Here is a 23,431-nt window from a genome sequence, read left to right on the forward strand (position 1 = left end):
GGCGTGCTGCGATTCATGGGGTCACAAAGAGTCGGACACGACTGAGTGACTGAACTGAACTGAACTGAATTAAACTGATGTTTTCCATTGATCATTTGTTTTCCCTTTTAGTCATATTATTTTGGCCATTTCCAGGGATTTGGGACAGAAGACGGCAGAAGGGGACTGTGTTGGACATCCACTCTGGTGTATTGTTGGGGCTTCCCTGGTGGCTCAGATGGTAAAGAATGCACTTGCAAAGCAGGAGACCTGGGTTCAAATCCTGGGTTAGTCCTATTAAGGGCCACAGCTGAGGAAAGGGGCAACAGTTCATTAAAGGTTGTGTGAATCTCTGAGAACAGATAGGCCAGCTTTGAGGCTCAGGTGACCAAGTAGGATCAAGATCCATGGAGGAAGTGCTGCACCCCTCAGGACTCTTGAGAATGGTGGCTGTTCACATTGGCATAACATTTTGCTCATCTGATCATTTTATTCATAGCTCTCCTTGAAACCCTGGCATGGGTTTCTATTACCCCTAAGATCACAAGTTGGGCTACTGTTCCCACTTCTCTCTTCCCTCCCTGAATTAGAAATCGCACCTCCCTGCCTTTTTCCATGGGCCTCTGTGGTGTGTCTCTTCCTCTGTGGGCAAAGTGACCTTTCCTGCCCTGGCCAGGTGACTGGCCAATGGAACTTGAATGGAACTCCCATTGTGCCAGTTCCCAGCTGAGACCCTAAGAAACATTACATGCTTCCTCTCACCTTGTTGCATATCTGCCATCTACCATGAGAAAAACATGCCTCACTTAGCCATTGGTCCAAAGAGAAGGAGGAAGCAGGTGGAGTCAACCCACTGCCCAACCTAGATTCAAACCTAGCTGATTCTAGTCCAGCCCAGAAACACAACTGCCTCTCCAGAGACCCATAAGCAAAACTGAAATGCTCTTTTTTTAAGTAGCCCACGTAGTTTGGGAGGTTTTTGTTAGGCAGAATTACAACAGCAAAAGCTGACTGATACAGAAATGTTATTAACTGGGTTTGTACGGCTTTCCCTGGCTGAGCCTTTCTTATCTACCCAGACTTATCCCCCTGCGTCATCCCCTTCTCTCCAGCACGTGCTCTGCTCTTTAATTCTTTAACTGTGCCATGTCTTGATTGGCTTTGAGTTAATAACATATTGTCTCCTTCCACCCCCCTCCCCCCTCCAAATCCCACTACCCTTTCACTTGGTTAATTCTTCATTCTTTGGCTCTCACACTAAATTCCACTTCCACCAGTAAGTTTCTGTATGATCAGGCCCCTAAGATGGCTGTTCTCTTGCTCTCTGTACATCCCCTGCTTGACCAATGCCTGCTTCATCTACACCCTACTCACGACTGACCTTCCTACATACGTGCCTCTGCCCCAGCTAGTGATTGTTCCAATCTTCAGATTAGAACATCTCAACCATGATAGCTTATCAAAGGGGTGGTGAGCAGTGTGCCCCTCTGCTTGTTTCCCTGGTAACGGATGAGCCAATCTGACGTCAATTCCCTCTATAACCGGTAACCTCCTGCCATGTCCCACCTACCATCTGCCACACATGGTGGGGTATCGCTCCAGGAACTTGCTTGTAAGATCCCCCCATTCATTAAACCATTGATGTCTCTGTCACTGACTCCGAGCTCTTTCTTCCATCCTAAAGCTGGCTAAGTACAGGGCTTGCAGACTGCTGGGTGCAACCCAACAATCTTCCATTAGACTTGCTAGAAAATGCCAACGGCCCCTGGTATATGCTCCTGTTGTACCATGTTCTTCTCCTATTACAGCACTTGAAACGGTACAATGTCATCATTAGTTTGATGGGAAAATATATGAAGACATTGGTGTTCCATTGCCACTTCTGCAGAACGATAAGAACAAAGGAGAAATAGCCACACTTTGCTTTCCAAACTTCCCCCAGTTCCCCACACTAATCCCAAGTTGTCTATAGGACCCCTTCTTCCGTGTCAATTTTTGTTTGTGAATTTATTTTATTATTGGAATATAATTGCTTTACTGGAGAAGGAAATGGCTACCTACTCCAGTATTCTTACCTGGAGAATTCCATGGGCTGAGGAGCCTGGTGGGCTACAGTCCATGGGGTCACAAAGAGCCGGCCACAACTGAGTGACTGAGCACATAATTGCTTTACAAGGTTGTGTTAGTTTCTGCTGCACAACAAAGTGAATCAGCTGTATGTATACACATATCCCCTCCCCCTTGGGCCTCCCTCCCCCATCCCACCCCTCTAACTCAGTGTTCTGTGATGATTCTCCATGTCATTTTAAAGCAAAGTAAGAATCTGGGTTTGTTTTATTTTCCCCCCTGCATCTTATGAAATTCTAAGCCATTTCTGGCATCATCCCAGCAGGGGAACAGGAAGAGAGGAGCTTGACTTTGGGGTCTAGCTTTGAGACAAGAGAGTCCCCCAGAGCGAGGATGGACAGTGGGCATGGATACTTGGCACAAGGACTTGGAGGTCTGGTGCACCAAAGACATTGGATCACAATGTCTGGGTTGCTGGTCAGTAAGAATGGTCTCAGGTGTCATGGAAACCACAACAGGAACCGTGAAGGCTCACACACAAGGACACTCACAGAAACCAGGAGAGATGTAGGGAAGGATGGGAGACCCTCTGTATTCTTGTTCTACTGCTGCAAAACCACCACTAATCCAAGGGCTTAAAACAATACAAATTTATCATCTCACCATTTCCTGGGGTCAGGAATCTGGGCTGAGCATAAGTTCTCTGCTAGAAGTCTCACAGGATGAAATCAAAGTCCTCTGCAAAGTCCCACGTTAAGAGACTGAGCCTGGTGATGTCCAAGACTGAATTACCTGCCAACCAGACACAATTGGGGCTTGAAATGAGCCTTCACTTGGTTTACAGACAATAAATATCTTTGCTATTTCTTGCAACCTCACTTTAAAAAAATAATTTGACTGGAGTATAGTTGATTTGCAATATTGTGTTAGTTTCAAGTGTACAGCAAAGTGATTATATATATAGGGCTTCCCTAGTGGCTCAGTGCTAAAGAATCTGCCTGCCAAGCAGAAGATGCGAGCTCAGTCCCTGGGTAGGGAAGATCTCCTGGAGAAGGAAATGGCAAGCCACTCCAGTATCTTTGCCTGGGAAATTCCCTGGACAGAGAAGCCTGGCAGGCTACAGCCCATGGAGTTGCAAAAGACACAACTTAGCAACAAAAAAACAGCAACAATATATATGTGTGTATATGTGTGTGTGTGTGTGTGTTTTTCAAAAAATTCTTTAGATTCTTTTCCATTATTTTCTGTATTTCAAGATGTTTGTGGTATACAGTAATCCTTGCTGTTTACCTGTTTTATATATAGTGCTAACATTTTGGGCTGAAATTCACATCTGCTGTTCTTTAAGCCTGTCTTTCCTGGTAGACCATGAGCTCTTGGCAGCTGGGATGCTCCTGTTTTACTCTGTTGTATCTCCAGAGTTTCACGCAGTGCTTAATACATACAGAGAGGGAATCAATGCATTTGTCAAATGAGTGACTGACTGTTAGGTGCTCAAGAAATGCTTTCCTACTGCACAAAACTGAGCCAGTTCTCATAAACATCACGGGGCTCACAAAGACTGTTTTGGCAAGGAAGCAACCAGGTGTGGGAAGTTGAGGTAAGAGGTTCAGGGTCACATAAATAGTAACAGCAGAGCTAGAACTTTTTCTTCACGAAAAAAAAATATATTCCTTTCTATTTGGAACGTGGCCCTGAAATGTGACATTGACACATTCTAAATCGCATGACTCATGCTTTCATCTTCCACGATCAAGAGCGGGGGAAAGAGTAACAAATTAGAAACCTACAAGACGAGATTTTAGGTTGAGCCCTGAGATGCTAACGTCTCCTAGAAACTCAAACCCTGCAGTGCCTGGATTTTCCAAATGGATGACTCTCCTTTTGTAAAGGAGCACAAGCTAAAGCAATCCCGAGGGCTCACAACAGAACTTGGTTTGTCTCAGACAGACTTGACTCTTATTTCAGGATTTCTGTTGCTTAAATACGGTAGGGCTATTCAGTGAGCAGCAATCCAGGGTGTGGGTTATATTTCTTATAAATCTTGTGTCGTTGTTGTTCAGTAACCAAGTCGTATCTGACTCTTTGCGACCCCATGAACTGCAGCATGCCAGGCTTCCCTGTCTTTCACCATCTCCTGGAGTCTGCTCTACTTCATGTCCATAAATCATGTGCCACTCCATTAATTCTTGCCTCGGGGCCTTTGCGCATGCTGTGATGGCTGCTGAGCAGGCTCTTCCACCTTCCATGTTTCCATCCTTCAAGAATTCTTGACTTAAACATCAATCCTCAAAGGGGGTTTTCCTGGTACTCGATCTTCAGGCATCTTCCTTCTCCCTTTATCCTTCTCCCTATATTCCACATTTAGCATTTTTCATAATTTTTTCAATTATATATTAATTTTATGTGCTTGTCCATCCCTCACTAGGTTACAGGCTTCACAAGGGCAGCTAACAATGTGGTTTATTCACCAATGTTAACCCAGCTCTAACACAGTGCCTGGACAATATTATATTCACTGATTATTTGTTAAATAAATGAATGAATGAATTGATTAATAAATGGAGTTCCTCAGGGCATTTAGCAAGTATTGATTAAGCCCCAGTTTTGTGCACCTGATGCTGGGATTAAAAATCATGCAAGACCCGAGTCCTTCCTTCTAGGTGTTCACAGTCTAGTGCAGCAACATGCACAGATATATCCAAAATGATCCAGGTTTCACCTGGCTTACCCACACATGGAGCCAAATTGGCACAAACACTTAAATTGCCATGACCCTTTGTCTCCAGCAGAGAACTACATGGCCTTCTCCTTCCCCATCATCTCCCTTGGCTATTTGTGAGGCCCCAGCCATGCTTCACACATGCTCAAAGACCAGCCCACTGATGGTCTCATCACTAACATCCTGGTCAAATTGCCACATCACTCCTGGCTCTGTTGCTTCTGGCTCCTATCAGGAGTGTGGCTTTCTGGCCTCCCATAGGAGTTCTTCAATACCTCAGTGCTCCATAAAAGGCCAGCTGGGGGTAGCCATGGTTTTCCAGAACAGAAATGAGGAGAGTGTGTATCTATTAATCCCAAACTCCTAGTTTGTCCCTCCCCTTGCCTTTTCTCTTTGGTAACCATAAGTTTGTTTTCTATGTCTGTGAGTCTATTAAATTTATTTCTTTATTGAAATATATTTGACATAATAACATTGTATAAGTTTAAGGCATATTACCCGTTAATTTGATACATTTACATAGCACAATATAATGATCACTGTAGATTTAGCTAACACCTCTATCACAACACATAATTATCATTTCTAGAAATAAGCATTCTGAGCCTAATTAAGTTCTAGTCTCTTAGCCATTTTGATATTTATATTACAATATTATTGCGTGTAAACCCTATGCTATGTTTTTGATATCCAGGACTTATTTATCTACTAGCTGGAAGTTTCTACCCTTAAACCACACCTTCACTATGGTGAGAGAATAAGATAGTCACTTTTAACCAATCTCCTGATGCCTGGAAATCTTCATTGTAATAAGCAATGACTCTAAAGGTTAAACAACTTCCTCATTGTCACTTTATAAGCCGTCCTGTAAAGTCATGCCCCTGAGCTTCATATCCTTTTTAAGTCTGAAAGTTCCCCATTCACGAACTGTTCTTGTCTGTAAGAACATATTAAATACTGTTATTTAGTACATCTTACTAAATGCTGTTTATTGATTTGGTTACATCAAGTTTGCTATTTCTGGATTTTTGGCAGAGTCAAATCATTATAACATAAAGTCACTATTTTTCTTTTCAGAAAGACCAAGTGAGATCATGCATGTTAAGTTGCTTCATTCATGTCTGACTCTTTGCAACCCTATGGACTGTAGCCCTCCAGGCTCCTCTGTTCATGGGATTCTCTAGGCAAGAATGCTGGAGTGGATGGCCATGCCCTCCTCCAGGGGATCTTCCTGATCCCAGGATCAAACCTGAGTCTCTTATGTATCCTGCTTTGGCAGGTGGGCTCTTTACCACTGGTGCCACCTGGGAAGCCCCAGTGTGATCATGGATGGGAGGCACATTCAGATACCACCCACCAACTCTCAGTGGGGATGGGGGGCCGGGCAGCCATGGCTCTCCTTGGCCTCCCAATGGTGTCTTTCTCCAATAAGGGGGACAGTTGCTGCCAGGGTCCCCGCAATGGTGACTCAACTAGATGACAACTGAAAAATTCATTCTGAAAATCCTCACTCCATGTCTAAACACATCAGCTTGCCTGTTTCCATTTCATGCAGATCACATGACCCCAAATGACCAGCTATTGAAGGACACAGACTAGAAGGCACTGGATGTGCACCCTCTCTTCTTGACATGGACTTAATTGATTGAGAACCAAAGGAGGAAATTGCTGTGAACCAAATAAATTTACCCAACATCTCTTAGCAGGTAAGCTGGTGATTCTCCAACATAAGCCTATGTCCACGTCACTTCGGGAGTGCACTAAAAGGCATATTTCTAGGTTCAGACCTAGAGAGTTTGGCCACACTTGGGGAAACACTGCTGTAAGTTGTCAGAGTAATAAACATATTGCTGGATCTTCCAAAGTTTAAAGAGAATTTATTGGGCGCCTATGCTCCAATTATTCTTCTGAGCGCTTTACCCACTTTCATTTCTTTAATCTTCTTAATGAACTTATCCTAAAGGAAATCAACCCTGAATATTCATTGGAAGGACCATGGCTGAAGCTTAAGTTCCAATACTTTGGTCACCCAATGCGAAGAATGGACTCATTGGAAAAGACACTGATCCTGGGAAAGATTGAAGGCGGGAGGAGAAGGGGACAACAGAGGATGAGATATTTGGATGGCATCACCAACACGATGGACATGAGTTTGAGTAGGCTCCGGGAGTTGGTGATGGACAGGGAAGCCTGGCGTGCTGCAGTCCACGTGGTTGCAAAGAGTCGGACTCAACTGAGCAACTGAACTGAACTGAACTGAACAATTATAAACTGAGTTTGGAGCAGCATATTTGATGTGTGGTATATTATATCTTGTGGAATGAATGAATGGATGTGTAATTGACCAGAAATGAGAGGTACCCTGTGGAATGCACCCTTGATAGCAATCATATTAATCTCATGTGGAATATTATTCATGATCTCTATTGGGTTTGACATCTCCCAAACACCCTATTGGAAATGGAGACAGTAATTCAAAAGCATTACTTAATCACAGTGTTAGATGGTGCTGATAAGTGTCATCATAGACATACAGACAAGGAAAGAAGCATGTTATTAGCATTAAATGATCTGAGTAGGTTGTATAAGGAACTGAGTACAGAATGATGCCTTCCCAGTTCAGCGTCTAAAAGATAGACTGAATAACAAGTAACTCGAATTTGTAGATGAAGGCTTTGCTAATAAGTGGTTGGGATTTGGGGGCAAGTCACTAATTTACTATTATGGGCCTCAGTTTCCTATCCTGTGAAGGAAAAGGGGCATGAAGCTGATGGTTCCTCTGATTTTTCTTTGACCCCCATCAAACTATCCCCCTCTGAAAATATAAGATATTGCAAGGGGAAATAACAGATCTTGAAAATGGTAGATTTCTGATTCAAACACAGTCTTTCTTTACCCTTAATCCAGTCATGTTCCACTATTATTTTCTTTATGTCATCTCCACTACCTGAAATGCCCTTCTTCACTCAAAAAACAACAAAATGTATCTTGGGTACCTGTAATGGTCCCTATTGAAATTTTATCCCTGGACTCAGAACAGAGGCCCCTCTCCCTCTTTGACCCTTTGAGACTTTCTGAGTCTCAAAGTTCTGCTGCCCTATACTCCTTACTCCCATGCTCCCCAAAGTTCTACAGCGTGTAGTGTGTACCAGTGGCCTTGTGGGTTGGGAAGGCTACATGACATAGTATAAGATATCAGTTGAGTCCCAGAGTTAAACACATATGGGCTTTCTAACTTCACGACTTCCAGTGCATGACTCTGGAAACACAACACTTTACATCACTAAGCCTTAACTTGTTTATGTAAGGGGACAGAAAGGAGACAGTGATGCTATTGTGAGACTGTGAGATGCTATTGTGCTGTTGCCTAACCAACAGTCATCCCATCTTTGTTGAAAATAGAGTATTGTTTCATTTAGGTACTCAAGGCAAGGTATCTTGTCCCTGGGGATGAATTTTGACTTTTAGAGTGATCATAATAATCCTAGTCCATTCAGGTTAGGCCATGCAATCATTTCTGGATCATGCAGTCCAAAGGGAAACTTGCTGGAGAATGCTGGGGAAAGACTTCCCTCCCTAACAAGAAGAAAGAGAATGGAGAAAAGAGTGAGCCCATCTTCCTTTCTTCATAGTTTTAGACATTAATGACTCTATGATGCTTGGTGCTACAGCATCTTGCAGTCATGAGGGGAAAAGCAAGAAACTCACAGAAAAGTCATACAGAGCCCTGACAGTGTCTACGTGCTGAATCTACTTTCTCTGAAACATTTTTCTCTAGACGTTTTATCGTATGAGAAATAAATCTCTCTACTGCTTAGCCAGTTTTACATTTTATGGGATCTGCAAGTAATTCTGTGTTGTATACACTCTTTAAAAGAAAGCAAAATCCAAACTATGAAAATTAGGTACAGAAATAAATGTTAATTTAGAATTAAAAAGGAAGCCACAGCAGATTTCAAATTTTAAAAGATGATAAATGCCCACATCACCAAATTTTTAAAGATAATAGTTTTTACCAGTAAGAGACTAATAAATCTCTATAATATTTTTATCCTCTATGCTATTGCTGCTTACTCTGTCTTCATAAGACAATAATTTTATAAATATACTTTCTATAAAGAGAATAAAGAATTCTAACTTTCTCTTTTCAAAACTATTTATTTGGCTGTGCCAGGTCTTGTTTGCAGAATGTGGGATCCCTGACCAGGGATTTAACCCAGGCCTCCTGCATTGGGACCTCAGAGTCTTAGTCATTGGACCACCAGGGAAGTCCCTTTAACTTTTTCTATCATGGTTGATAAAATACTATATGACTATTGATTGTTTAGAAAATTTTGTTTCAGCTGCACAACTCACTGTTTTAGTAATGTCATGTAAATTTGTATTGTCACTAAATTTGGGGAAAGCTCTAATGAATTTGTTTTATATATGAGTTATAAGCTTTAGAATAATTTCCCATAGACTAGCTTCTGACTCCGTAAACTTCCAACCTAAATTCTCCTCTGGTACCTGCATTTCTTCTGGCCCCATTGAAGTACCACCTCTGCCCCTGCAGTTTTGGATCAAGATATCATATGAGTCAGCGCAGTGGCGGCGGGAGTGTTCCTGGAAACCATAGGGATAAGTCACTCCCGGGTAGAGTAACTTAACTATTCATGGAAATGAGTGAGAAACACATAAATATATCCCACAAAACCCTACCCTGATGTGTTACTGTGGCTGAATCCCAAATCCCCAAGTGCTCTCAGCCTCTCCAGCACCAACCACGATGGAATATGTAATAAAGGACAAGCCCCAGGAGAAAGAATTCACAGCCTTAAGCCACTGCCAGTCAAACATTTTACTTTTACAAATTTTCAAAGCAATATGTGATGATGGAAACACGTTGCTTGGGCCTTAGAAATGGTCCATATGAGGGAGGGGACCCTAAAATGTAAGTTTTGTGTTCTTCACATTGAATATATCTTGCTCCGATGACAGGCACACCAAGAACTGAATGAACCCACAATATAAATAAAGTGCTTATCACAATGTCTGGCACATGATGAAGTTTGAAATATGGTAACAATGATTATATTTTTGCTGCTGCTGCTAAGTTGCTTCAGTTGTGTCTGACTGTGCGACCCCATAGATGGCAGCCCACCAGGCTCCCCCGTCCCTGGGATTCTCCAGGCAAGAACACTGGAGTGGGTTTCCATTGCTTTCTCCAATGCATGAAAGTGAAAAGGGAAAGTGAAGTCACTCAGTTGTGTCCGACTCTTTGTGACCCCACGGACTGCAGCCCACCAGGCTCCTCCATCCATAGGATTTTCCAGGCAAGAGTACTGGAGTGGGGTGCCATAGCCTTCTCCGGATTATATTTTTAGGAGTTTTATTATTATTTAAGATGGTACCTCCCACAGCACCTCCTTTTTTCCCTCCTGAATGTGTTTTCATTGCTGGAATAAAGGGCAGAAAAAAGTCTTTGACTCACACTTTTCTCCCTCTGGGTTGTTGTTGCTTTTCAGCCTTGAAGTTGTGTCTGACTGTTTTCGACCTTATAGACTGCAGCACACCAGGCTTCCCTGTCCTTCACTATCTTCTGGAGTTTGCTCAAATTCATGCCCATTGAGTCTGTGATGCTATCTAACCATCCCTTTTAGTTTTTTGGTGTGAAATCTGCTCATGGGGGCTCTAGTTTTCAAGGGTTAAAAATTCCTAAGCCTGGTAAGGATGAAGTTTTCTTTAATTGCAGTGAACAGGAAATGAGTGATATCGTTCCAATCAATAGTTTTATGATTACTTTTTAAAATTACATCTTTGCCCTAAAATCGGCATGCTATATTTAGGTACCATCACCACCAGACATCTGCCCAATGAGGCAACAGCACTTTTTATAAGTGATACGTCATCTATTTATTTCGGCAGCTAAGTACCTTCTGGCACAACAAACAGCCACCTTTGGAAACAAAGATGGAATTTTGGGTGCCTTAACAGATACGGGTTGTCTAAAATTACAGACGGTGCTAATTAACTGGAACATAGAATTAGAACCTACAGTTCAGAAAATATGCAAGAAAAATAGAGTGTTTGTCAGAAAGTCGAGCACTGGGGAACGAAGCTGACTGTTTCAAGGATGCTAAATTGATGATAAGAATTAGGTACTGCTGTTAAATCTCAATAAACAAAGCCTGACAAGTTGTGGCTGAATTAGATCATTTGTTTGCTCAAAGAGAGAGTGTTTAAACTCCATTTCATTGATACTAATAAAAATTCTGAATAAACCTAGTGAAAAAGATACTACTCTCTGTGGGAGGGGAGACTGAAATTGACCATAACTTCATTTATGTCTAACAAATTAATTTTCCCCTGTCAAATATACCTTAATTCAAAGAAAATAGCTGTCATTAGTATTCTTGAATTTAATATCTGAATGAATGGCTTAGAGTAACTAAAAAATATTAGGAGAGGCTGGTGGAGTCTGGTTCTTCCAAGAGAGCCTGATGGATAAAGTCACGTAAAACAGGCAACATTGCAAAGTTTCAAAGACTAGGACTTTTATCCTAGCTCCATCTCTAAGTCACTGGATGATTTTAGTCAAATACCTAAGTGATCTGGCTAATAACTACAGTAATAATTCCTGCCTCCTTAACTGAGTAATAATCATGGAACACTTGGGAAGCTGGAAGGCGCTGCATAAAAGCAAAAGTGAGAATGACAGTTAAGCCTGGAGATTAGAAGCCCAAATTGTATGTGAGTCAGGCCTAAACTCTACTAGAATCTCAGCCACTAACCAGGTATGTGGTCAAGGGCAGAGTTCTTAACTTCTCTTCAGAAACAGCTCCAGCAATGGCCAGATGAGATATGTGTGAATTAGTTAGTTTACCTGTGTGTATCAACAGCCCAGAACAGTAATAACTTAAACATAAAAAAGATGAGATGCAAGGAAAGCAATCCAGGCAAGCATAGCCTCTCTGCTCTACAAGGTCATTCAGGGATCCAGGACCCTCCTCTCTTGTTGCTCTGCCATCCCTAGGCTGTTTTTGTTTCTGCATCAGCAAGGATGGCTTGACAGTGATCTGAATTCCAAAAAGTAAGATGGATGAAGGAAAAGTAAGGCAAATACGGGCATATCCCTTGTCTGTCTGTCTGTCTGTCTATCTATCAACCTACTTAACCTGTTATTTCTGTCTGTGCCCGTGTGCTCAGTCACTCAGTTGTGTCTGACTCTGTGACCTCATGGACTGCAGCCCGGCAGGCTCCTCTGTCCGTGGAATTCTCCAGGCAAGAATACTGGAGTGGGTTGCCATTTCCTCCTCCAGAGGATCTTCCTGACCCAGGGAGCAAACCCGGGTCTCCAGAGTCTCCTGCATTGGCAGGTAGGTTTTTTTTTTTTTTTTTTTTTACCATAGAAGCCACCTGGGAATCCCCCATTATTTCTATCTACATTTCTATAAATAACATGTTTGACTTTTATCATTATGAGACTTAACAATTAAACAATGTTTTTATACAAGGAGTTTTACAACTCATTGTTGCAAAGTTCTGAAATTCTTGGAGACAGGTCACCATCATTTTAGGCTCTTCAATGTCTGATCTGTTAGAGGGAGCCTTACCCTTGGGCTGCAGCAGCTAATGGGAATGTGTCAGTCTGGGGAGCCAAACTTGTCCCAATTTCCTGGGATGTTCTGGGTTTCAGAACTAAAAGTCCTGTGTCCCCTGATCCCCCCTAAGTCCTGGGAAACCTGAGATGGTTGTTCACCCAAGATGCCCCATCATGGGATTCAGAGAGACCTCTGGGGATGAGACTGGTTTGGAGCTTCAGGAGAACCAGGTGAGGCACCTGGGGTGTCAGAGATAGAAGGGGCTTTGACAATATAGGCCAAATCCTTGTTTTATGGTCTGTTGTTTAGTTGCTAAGTCATGTCTGACTCTTTTGCAACCCCATGGACTGTAGTCCACCAGGCTCCTCTGTTAGACTCACTATATAAAATGAAAGGAATGATGTACCCATGGTTATGTCATTCCTAACTGGAGAGGTGTGTGTATTAGTCACTCAGTCATGTCTGATTATATGTGACCCCATGGACTGTAGCCTGCCAGGCTATTCTGTCCATGGAATTCTCCAGGCAAGAATACTGGAGTGTGTTACCCTTTCCTCCTCCAGGGGATCTTCCCAATCTAGGAATCAAAACCCAGTCCCTTGGATCACCTGCATTGGCAGGTGAATCTTTTACCTCTAGCGCCACCTAGGAAGCCTAACTAGAGTGGTAGGTAGAATAAATTGCAGAAGGCTGAGGAGGCCGTTGTCCAAACACACCTCCAACATGGGTCTGCCCAGGCATGGCCTTTCCCTCCCACCTAACAAGAAAGTTCATTCACAAGCTGGTTATTGGGTTCAGTTCAGTTCAGTTCAGTCGCTCAGATGTGCCCGACTCTTTGAGACCCCATGAACCACAGCATGCCAGGCCTCCCTGTCTATCACCAACTCCCAGAGTCCACACAAACCCATGTCCATAGAATTGGTGATGCCATCCAACCATCTCATCCTGTCATCCCCTTCTCCTCCTGCTCTCAATCTTTCCCAGCATCAAGGTCTTTTCAAATGAGTCAGCTCTTCTCATCAGGTGGCCAAAGTATTGGAGTTTCAGCTTTAACATCAGCCCTTCCAATGAACACCCAGGTGTCTACCATCTCCTTTAGGATGGATCTCCTTGCAGTCCAAGGGACTCTCAAGAATCTTCTCCAACACCACAGTTCAAAAGCATCAGTTCTTCGGTGCTCAGCTTTCTTCACAGTCCAACTCTCACATCCATGCATGACCACTGGAAAAACCATAGCCTTGACTAGACAGGCCTTTGTTGACAAAGTAATGTCTCTGCTTTTTAATATGCTGTCTAGGTTGGTCATCAGAGAAGGCAATGGCAACCCACTCCAGTACTCTTGCCTGGAAAATTCCATGGGCAGAGGAGCCTGGTAGGCTGCAGTCCATGGGGTCGCGAAGAGTCAGACATGACTGAGCAACTTCACTTTCATTTTTCACTTTCATGCATTGGAGAAGGAGATGGCAACCCACTCCTATGTTCTTGCCTGGAGAATCCCAGGGACTGAGGAGCCTGGTCGGATGCCGTCTATGGGGTCGCACAGAGTTGGACACGACTAAAGTGACTTAGCAGCAGCAGAAGCAGGTTGGTCATAACTTTCCCTCCAGGGAGTAAGCATCTTTTAATTTCATGGCTGCAATCATCATCTGCAGTTATTTTGGAGCCCCTAAAAATAAAGTCAGCCACTGTTGCCACTCTTTCCCCATCTATTTGCCATGAAATGATGGGACTGGATGCCATGATCTTAGTTTTCTGAATGCTGAGCTTTAAGCCAACTTTTTCACTCTCCTCTTTCACTTTCATCAAGAGGCTCTTTAGTTCTTTTTCACTTTCTGCCATAAGGGTGGTGTCATCTGCATATCTGAGGTTATTGATATTTCTCCTGGAAATCTTGATTCCAGCTTGTGCTTCCTCCAACCCAGCATTTCTCATGATGTACTCTGCATATAAGTAAGTTAAATAAGCAGGGTGACAATATACAGCCTTGACGTACTCTTATTCCTATTTGGAACCAGTCTGTTATTCCATGTCCAGTTCTAACTGTTGCTTCCTGTTATTGGGTTAGACCATGAATATTCAATCGGTGGAGAGGACCTAGAAGGAGAACCCAAAGGTACCCAAAGCCTGTCCTCTTATTTTTCCTTACTTTTTTTTCTTTTCTCCTTCTATAACTCATGTTAATTGGAGTTCTATTGATTATAGACAGATGAAAGAAACCTACCTCAAACTGGTTTCAGCCAGAAAATGGAAATGTATTGGCTCAGATGACTAGATTCATAAAATAATCCAGCTTCAGGCACAGCTGGAGTCAGGGGTTCAAATCACAGCATCAGGAATCTGTTTTCATCTCTGCTTCTATCTGAATAAGTTTTGTTCTTTGGAAGATTTTTCCCCTCATGCTGACAAAATTGCTTCTGATAGACCCAGACACACTCCCTTGAAACTTGTGAAAAGAGAGCTTCTCCTTTTAGTAGTTCTCATAAAATTCCCAGAATTGAGTGACACCAGTCTGACTTGGTCACATTTGCCCATGATTATGGTCAAAGAATGAACCAAGCTGCTTTGTGTGCGCATCCCTAGAGTAGGGGACTGTGAGGTCAGCCCCACATGAGGTCCACAGGCTGGGTGAGAGTAGAGAGGTCTGGTTTCCCAGATGAAAACGTTGATTCTAGAGCTGGAAGAAGGGGATAGAGATGCTCAGTAGGCAATATCAGCAGATGTCCATAACATCTCCTAAATTCTCTCCTCTCTCTTTTCTTTCTTTTCTCTTCTTTCCCCTACACTATATTCTCTTTCTCCCTCCTCCCATCTTTTTTCTCTGTCTCTGTATATTTCTCTCACTGTGATAGCCATTATGCAAGCCATTATGCAATCTGATAGCTGCCTAAAGTCAGGTACCTGACTAAATAACAAATCTAATAAAATGTGATGTTCTTGGGGAATGCAGTCATACATACACACATGAATAAACAAATAATAAATGAATGAGTGAAATGGTATAGTCGAGAAATATGCAAAATTACCCTAGGCACACAGAAAAAGGAGGGATTGATTTCATCTGGATCAAGTGAAAACTCAGGGAAGTTCTCACAAAGGAAAATCTGACTCCAAAGGATGCAGAAAGAAACCCCCACATAATCACAGTTAAGATCCACACCATCAGTTCTGTGCTCACCTCCAAATTTCTTTATGGAATTTGAAGAAAATTCAATGATTGAAAATCAGGAAATTTGAACAAATAAAACCTGCCACTAAAATTAACCTTGTGTAGCCATCTATGGGGTCGCACAGAGTCGGACACAACTGAAGCGACTTAGAAGCCCCAGCAGCAAGCAATTTATCACTCTTGTCACCGATTTTAGTATTTGTAACAAGCAGATGGAACTGTTTCTGAGGCTCTTCACCAGGCACTCAAAACAAGGATTTCTCTCTTGAAAACATTAAAGACACTGGCTTTTAGAATGAATGAAAGGCTCTTTGATGATGAGATTCTGATTAACTATGCACCCCTGCTTTGAGGTGTCTGCATGTATACAGCTGTGGAGAAATTGGTCTACCAGATATCTGAATCAGCCAGTTGCTATTCTGGGTATCTATGAGTATATCTTTAATGGGAGATTAAGCAGAAGAGAAAGCAAGATGTCCCTAAGCTAAACCTGGGCCATTTTATTACATTGTCAGAAGTCATCTTGGAAATGTAGCAACAGCTAAGAAGTAAAGGCAACTGCAGATCCAATAGGGGATTTCTGTGGCCAGATTAATCTCTTCTTTCCAAGTCCTATCATTTAAGGATTATCTTGGTAAGTCCTTTTCGTGGCTTTTCCCCCATGAGTTAAATTTGACTTTCTCATGGCTGAGATATGCCACTTGATCACCACATGAGATAGAGTTGGGTGTCCTAAAATATGTGTACAGTTTTAAGCTATCCCCAGGTTCTGTCTTCACTTCTTAATTTAGTAAATAGAATGAAAACAAAGCCTCCAGTACCTCTCCGTGTTGTAATCTTGCATGCAAAAGTCCTGTAGAGAGAGCAGCACGACCCATTAAGCCCTGACTTTTCAACCACAGAAATTACTACCTCGACCTAATGATTACAATGTGTTATTGGTATATAGCACTGGCAGATGAGTAAGTTCTAGCATCCAGGGAGAAAATGGACTTGAAAACAGGATGGAGTAGGTGTTCACAAATGCCCACACAGCATTCCTTGAAACAAGGGCTTTGAATTCCCTGGGGATATTATTAGCCTCATTTTAAACTCAGGGAAATAGGCTTAGAGAAGTAAAATGACTCACCATGTCACACATCTAGGAAGTAGATTTGGTAAATTCGAGTTAGGGGCTCAAATTTAATTTATTTTCTTATTTTTATTTTTATTTTTTTTACTGTAGCATTCTTCTCACTGTTCTTTGCTAGACAGATTTTCAAAAGCAAACCCAACACACCTACCAAAATGGTTAAAATGGAAAAGACAGAAAATGCTAGTGGCAGAAATGAAGAGAACAAAGAGCTCTCATATACAAGGGGTGGGCATGTAAAGTGGCACCATGGCTTTGAAAAACTGTTGGCGTTGTCTATTAAAACCACATTTATTGGACTTCCCTGGTGGTCCAGTGGTTAAGAGTCCACCTGCCAGTGCAGGGGACACAGGTTTGATCCCTGGTCTGGGAAGATCCCACATGCTGTGGAAAAACTAAGTCCACATGCCACAACGAGCCCACATGCCCTAGAGCCTGTGCTCCACAGCTCGAGAAGCCACCGCTATGAGCCTGCACACAGCAATGAAGATGCAACGCAGCCAGAAGTAAATTTAAAAAATCTACACATGTATCCATTCTCCATGACCACTCATTTCATTACCAACAGTAATGCGTATGTATGTCCACCCAAAGAAATGTTCAAGAATGTTTGTAACACTCTCCATAACCTCCCCAAACTGGAAGCTACCCAAATTCCGATCAGCAGTAGAACAGACAAATAAACCCTAATGTATTCATAGGGTGGGATAGTACACATTCAGCATATTATACATGCAAAAGTATGGGTGACTCACACAAATATAATATTGAGCAAAATAAACCAGACCCCAAAGGGTACGTACTGGAAGATGACATAAAATTCAAAAACAGGCAAAACTAATCAATGGCATAGAAATCAGAAGTGCAGTTCTCTTCGGGAAGTAGTGACTAGGGGATGGGGGGAGCAGGGAAGCTTCTTGGGTCCTAGTGATGTCTGTTTTTGCTCTGGGGCTGTTCACATGACTATGATCAGTTTGTGAAAATCCATTGAGCTGTGCTGTTATGATCTTGGCACTCTTTTGTACATATAATATACATGAATAAAATCTCAAAAAGTTAAACAAAAAATTCACACAGTTAGGAAACAAGCTAGACAGTAGCCGTCAGAAAGCTTTATAAATAATAACAGTACCGGGCACTTTATCATAGGCTTACTTAGAGTCTCAAATTTTTATGCATTTATTTATTTAATTCTTTCAACATCACAAAGTGAATGCAGTTGTTATTCCATCCTTAGAAAGTAAAACAAGACTGAAACGCTTAAGTGCCTCACCCTAGACCATACAGCAGAAAAACAATAGAGCATATACTCAAACCAAGGCAACCAGCCTCCAGGGTCCACAGCTTAACTATCATGTGACATAGCCTCTGAGAGGCTGGATCACCCAGGAGGACTTTGATTCACACATTAATTCCTGTGAAAACTACCCAGAAACCTAAGAAATTTGGGTAAGTTCCTTTAAGTTATCTCCAGAAGAAATGTTTAAATCAAAATCCAATGGTAACTGAGATGGAGAAAGCCTGCTTATCAAAAATTTAGGGCAGCCACAGAGAAAATCACGCAGGCTATACCTTTTTTCTTGCTGAAGGCTCCTTTTGGATAAATCACTGCTCCCATCACTCTGGAGCAACCGGAGAAGACGTGAATGGATACAGACATTTTCAGGATGTTAGAGGACTGTTAATATCAGTGCAGGATTCGTGACAATGTGTTGAAGGATGGTTGGCACCCGAAGGAGAGAATGGTATATGTTTCATGTTTTATGATATGTTTTGTCACTTGAAGGAATTCAGAGATGGAAGCACTTATAAAGTGAAAATGGAAGCCAACATTCCCTTCTTGTCCCTTGTGTTATTTGGAAGGTTTTAAGTTAAAAAAGAGAAAATCAGAGACTAACTGTACACAAAAGGACAAGGGAGTTGCTCCTAAGAACTGGATTGGAAACGAGCAGAAACAGCAGCAAGACTGAGTGAATAGCTACTTGTTTGGTGAATTCACTTTCTCTCATTAATAATTGGGTTCCTGTCATGGAGTCTTCCTGGAGGAGGAAATGGCAACCCACTCCAGTATTCTTGCTGGGATAATCCCATGGATAGAGAAGCCTCATGGGCTACAGTCCCTGGAGTCACAAAGAGTTGGACACGACTGAGCATGGTGTCTTCATTTCTTTCTACAAGTCTATGCTCTTGGTCCCTATAGACCTGTTAACCACTACTGTGTTACTTGTTCATAAACCAGAAGAAGCTTGACTGAATGGCTCGGTCATGGGCATCACATGCATTGGGCAGATGTCACCATCACAGATTTCTGTCTGTGTAGGTACAAATCAGTCCTCAATATTCATTGAAAAGACTGATGCTGAATCTGAAACTCCAATACTTTGGCCACTTGATGTGAAAAACTGACTCATGAGAAAAGACCCTGATTCTGGGTAAGATTGAAGGCAAGAAGAGAAGGGGACAACGGAGGATGAGATGGTTGGATGGCATCACCGACTCAATGGACATGAGTTTGAGTAAACTCCAGGAGTTGGTGATGGACAGGGAGGCCTGGCATGCTGCAGTCCATGGGGTCACAAAGAGTCGGACATGACTGAGTGACTGAACTTAGGTACCACCTACAAAGACAACCTACAAAGAACAGCCCATCACAGATTCCCTGAGTGGGGACAATGGGCAGATTAACTCCAAAGAGCAAAGCAAGGAGGGAGGGTAAGTTTACCCTATTGACATGGTCATTATGACTTATCTACTTAACACTGGAGTCAAGCAGAGGATGCTTGAAGCACTGGTGTGGTGAAGCTGGCAGAACTTTGAAAATCACTTGGGAAGGTTTTTGCCAAATGATACCCTTCATAAGTGCCATCTTATATTTTTCTTGCTGAAACCATGAACCTCTTATTTTGTTCCTCTTCCCCTTCCTTCTTTGAATCCTTCCTTTTTTTCCTTCCTTTCCTCCTTCATCCATCCAATAGATACCTGACAAGTTTGAGAGGGGAGGCCCTCCCCTGAAATTCTGTTATATTCATCTCTGAGAATATGGCTTGTCTAGGCATTTCTAATTTGCTGTTTCAGTGGTTGACCTACGCATGTTTGAATGACTAGAGATGATGGACCCTCAACTGGGATGTATTTCTGGGTCTTCAATTCATTACCTTGTGGCATTTGCTGGACTGTGAAAGATGTCTGCCTCACTCACATGCCTGGTATCTGGGCTGAGATGGCTGAAATATTTCAGGGGTGGACTAGCACTGCTCTTCTGCGTGTGACCAGGTTGGGTTTCCTCACAATGTGATGGTGTCAGGATACTCAACCTAGATATACAATAGCTGACGTCCCCCAGAGCAAGTGTTCAACAAGACCAAGATGGACGCGGCAAAGCCTCTTAGAACCTAGGTTTAGAAGTCACATGGCATCACTTCTGGTACATTCTATGAGTTACACAAGGGGATGGTGGAGCCTGGTGGGCTGCTGTCTATAGCGTCACATAGAATTGGACACGACTGAAGCGACTTAGCAGCAGCAGCAGCAGCTGCCCCATTTCACGGTGGGATGAGACAACTTAAGGGCATAGATACCAGAAAGTGGGGTTCTTGGTGATGGGACTCCAGCCTTCAGAGATTCATTAGCACAGAGGAAATAATGTGTATAGCAAGAAGTCTGTTTGGGTCACCCAACCAGATCTGGAGACTCCCGCCTGGGTACCTGGAGAGAAGAGAAGCTGCAGGAGCTCTAATGATGGGGGACCAAGCAGAGATGTTCTCTGGGCAAAGCAGCACATGGGTGGGGTGATTTTATTCACCTTCTGCTTGACTTGATAACAATACACTATGGCTTGAGCATCTTAAGTCCTGCAAGTCACAGTCTAGCTTTGGGCACACAGGGGACTCAATGCTTGTCATGTCACACTAGGATACCATTAGCCCACCCAAGGGGCAGAATAAACAGCTCAGGGCAGAGGAGGAGAGAAAGAACATTTTACATTATCACACAGTGGTCAAGTCAACAGCCTGGTTAATGAGCACAAATGAGACAACCCTGGGGAGATTCCCAGACATAAACTAAGGACACTCTATAGAGACTGGCTGGTTCCTTGTGAGTAGTTGAAGCAAAACTAGTGAAATGTGACTTTTCGATCTTATATAAGCCCATTTGAACAAACTGGATTATGAAAGAGCGAATTAAACTTGATAACATTTTTAGTTCAAGTTTGGTACTTAATGACCTCACTCTTGGGGGGTTAGCATCTAATTGGGAAAATAAAATTAATATACATTAAATGATGCCATAAGACAATATGAAAGCTGTCACCAGGGAGCCCCAAAGAAATGGCTCACGCATTAAGTTTTATAGGAATAACCTCCAAGGAAAATAAACATTCTGAGAGCTGGAGGGAACAGCAGGGCCTCCTGAAAACGGGAAACTTGATCCGTGCTCTGGAAGTTGGTAAGATTTAATTAGGCGGAGAAGCAGCAGAGAAAGGAAAAAATTTTAAACCTAGAAATGTTTTTTAATGACTTTTGGCCCAAGACACAATTATTTTTTCCCTTAAACATTTTAAATTCTTAAACCTTAGACATTTTTAGTGTATAATGTGTGGAACTCTGCAGTTTAAAGATTAATGGGAAAACTAAATGTGGCTGGAGAAGGCAATGGCACCCCACTCCAGTACTCTTGCCTGGAAAATCCCATGGATGGAGGAGCCTGGAAGGCTGCAGTCCATGGGGTTGCTGAGGGTCGAAACGACTGAGCGACTTCACTTTGACTTTTCACTTCCACGCATTGGAGAAGGAAATGTCAACCCACTCCAGTGTTCTTGCCTGGAGAATCCCAGGGATGGGGGAGCCTGGTGGGCTGCTGTCTATGGGGTTGCACAAAGTTGGACACAGCTGAAGCGACTTTGCTTAGCTTTAAATGTGGCTATAAGCAGAGAATGAAAAATCAAAAAGGCGAGGAGGTATTTTGAAGTGGTTAATTACTTATATCTCTTCTTGGGCTTGAAAGGAAAGAATCTAGACCTGTAGTTGGCCAGATATTATACAAACTATTCTTGGCTTGGTGGGCTGTGCAGTCGTTATTGCAATCACTCTGCTTTGCTGTTGTGATACACAATCAGCCATACTGCTACTGCTGCTGCTAAGTTGCTTCAGTTGTGTCCGACTCTGTGTGACCCCATAGACGGCAGCCCATCAGGCTCCACCATCCCTGGGATTCTCCAGGCAAGAACACCGGAGCGGGTTGCCATTTCCTTCTTCAATGCATGAAAGTGAAAAGTGAAAGTGAAGTCACACAGTCGTGTCCAACTCTTAGCAACCCCATGGACTGCAGCCCACCAGGCTCCTCTGTCCATGGGATTTTCCAAGCAAGAGTACTGGAGTGGGGTGCCATTGCCTTCTCTGCAATCAGCCATAGAGGATCCATAACCAAGTAGACATTACTGCATTTCAGTAAAACCACATAGCTGGCTGGATTTGGCACATGAGCCAGAGCTCAATTAACCTTGCTCTAGGCATTCTATTTTATCTTGTGAATGTTTACTGAGCTCTATTGTAAGCTTCCCATCGTTGATAACAATGTGATACAAAAGCTAGGGCGAACAGTATGGGGACTCCTTAAAAAACGAAAAATAGAGCTCCCATATGATTCAGTGATCCCACTACTGGCATATATCCAGACAAAACTGTAATTCAAAAGGTACATGCATCCCTATGTTCATAGCAGCACTATTTACAATAGTCAAGATATGGAAGCAACATAAATGTCCATCAACAGATGAATGGATAAAGAAGTAGATACATGCATATATGTGTGTGTGTGTATATATATATATAGGACTATTACTTAGCCACAAAAAATAATGAAATAATGCCATTTGCAGCAACAAGGGTCAGTTCAGTTCAGTTGCTCAGTCATGTCTGACTCTTTGCGACCCCATGAATCGCAGCACGCAACAAGGGTAGACCTAGAGATTATCACACTAAGTGAAGGAACTCATACAGAGAACCCAAATGTCACAAGATATAACTTAAGTGTGGAATCTAAAAAGATGATACAAATTAACTTATTTACAAAGCAGACTCACAGTCATAGAAAACAAATTTATGATTGCCAATGGGGAAAGGCAGGGGAGGGATAAAATAAAAGTTTGGAATTAAAATACACACACTACTACATATAAAATACATAACAATATCCTACTGTATAGCACAGAGAACTATACTCAATATCTTATAATAATCTATAATGGAAAAGAATTTTGAAATATATATATGTGTATATATATATATATGCTGCTGCTGCTAAGTCGCTTCAGTCGTGTCCGACTCTGTGCAACCCCATAGACGGCAGCCCATCAGGCTCCACCATCCCTGGGATTCTCCAGGCAAGAACACTGGAGTGGGTTGCCATTTCCTTCTCCAATGCATGAAAGTGAAAAGTGAAAGTGAAGTCGCTCAGTCGTGTCCCACTCTTAGCGACCCCAAGGACTGCAGCCCACCAGGCTTTCTTGGTGGCTCATTGAATCTGCCTGCAATGCAGGAGACACAGGTTCAGTTCCTGAGTTGGGAAGATCCCATAGAGGAGGGCATGGAACCCACTCCATTTTATTTTTGTCTGGAGAATCCCATGGACAGAGAAGCCTGGCAGGGTGTACACACACACACACACATATATGCATCCATATATATATATATACATATATATATATACAATATGAATCACTTTACTGTACAACTGAAACTAACACAACATTGTCAATCAACTAGATTTCAATAAAAAAATTC

The 23,431-nt window shown here is 42.5% G+C and overlaps 1 long non-coding RNA gene across 4 annotated transcripts in view; it reads right to left on the reverse strand.

Moving 5' to 3' along the window:
* Positions 1 to 23,431, reverse strand: part of LOC129637464 (uncharacterized) — a 103,897-nt gene that overhangs the window by 80,173 nt on the left and 293 nt on the right. For 3 of the 4 annotated variants that reach the window (XR_008707478.1, XR_008707477.1, XR_008707480.1), the window contains exon 2: positions 2,710 to 2,838. This is a non-coding gene — a long non-coding RNA (uncharacterized LOC129637464). Of the gene's footprint in view, positions 1 to 2,054; positions 2,132 to 2,709; positions 2,839 to 23,431 lie in introns of all 4 variants that reach the window. The other variant, XR_008707479.1, reaches the window with a different exon arrangement.

The sequence above is a fragment of the Bubalus kerabau genome, chromosome 23 (genome assembly GCF_029407905.1).
Source record: "Bubalus kerabau isolate K-KA32 ecotype Philippines breed swamp buffalo chromosome 23, PCC_UOA_SB_1v2, whole genome shotgun sequence".
NCBI lineage: Eukaryota > Metazoa > Chordata > Mammalia > Artiodactyla > Bovidae > Bubalus > Bubalus kerabau.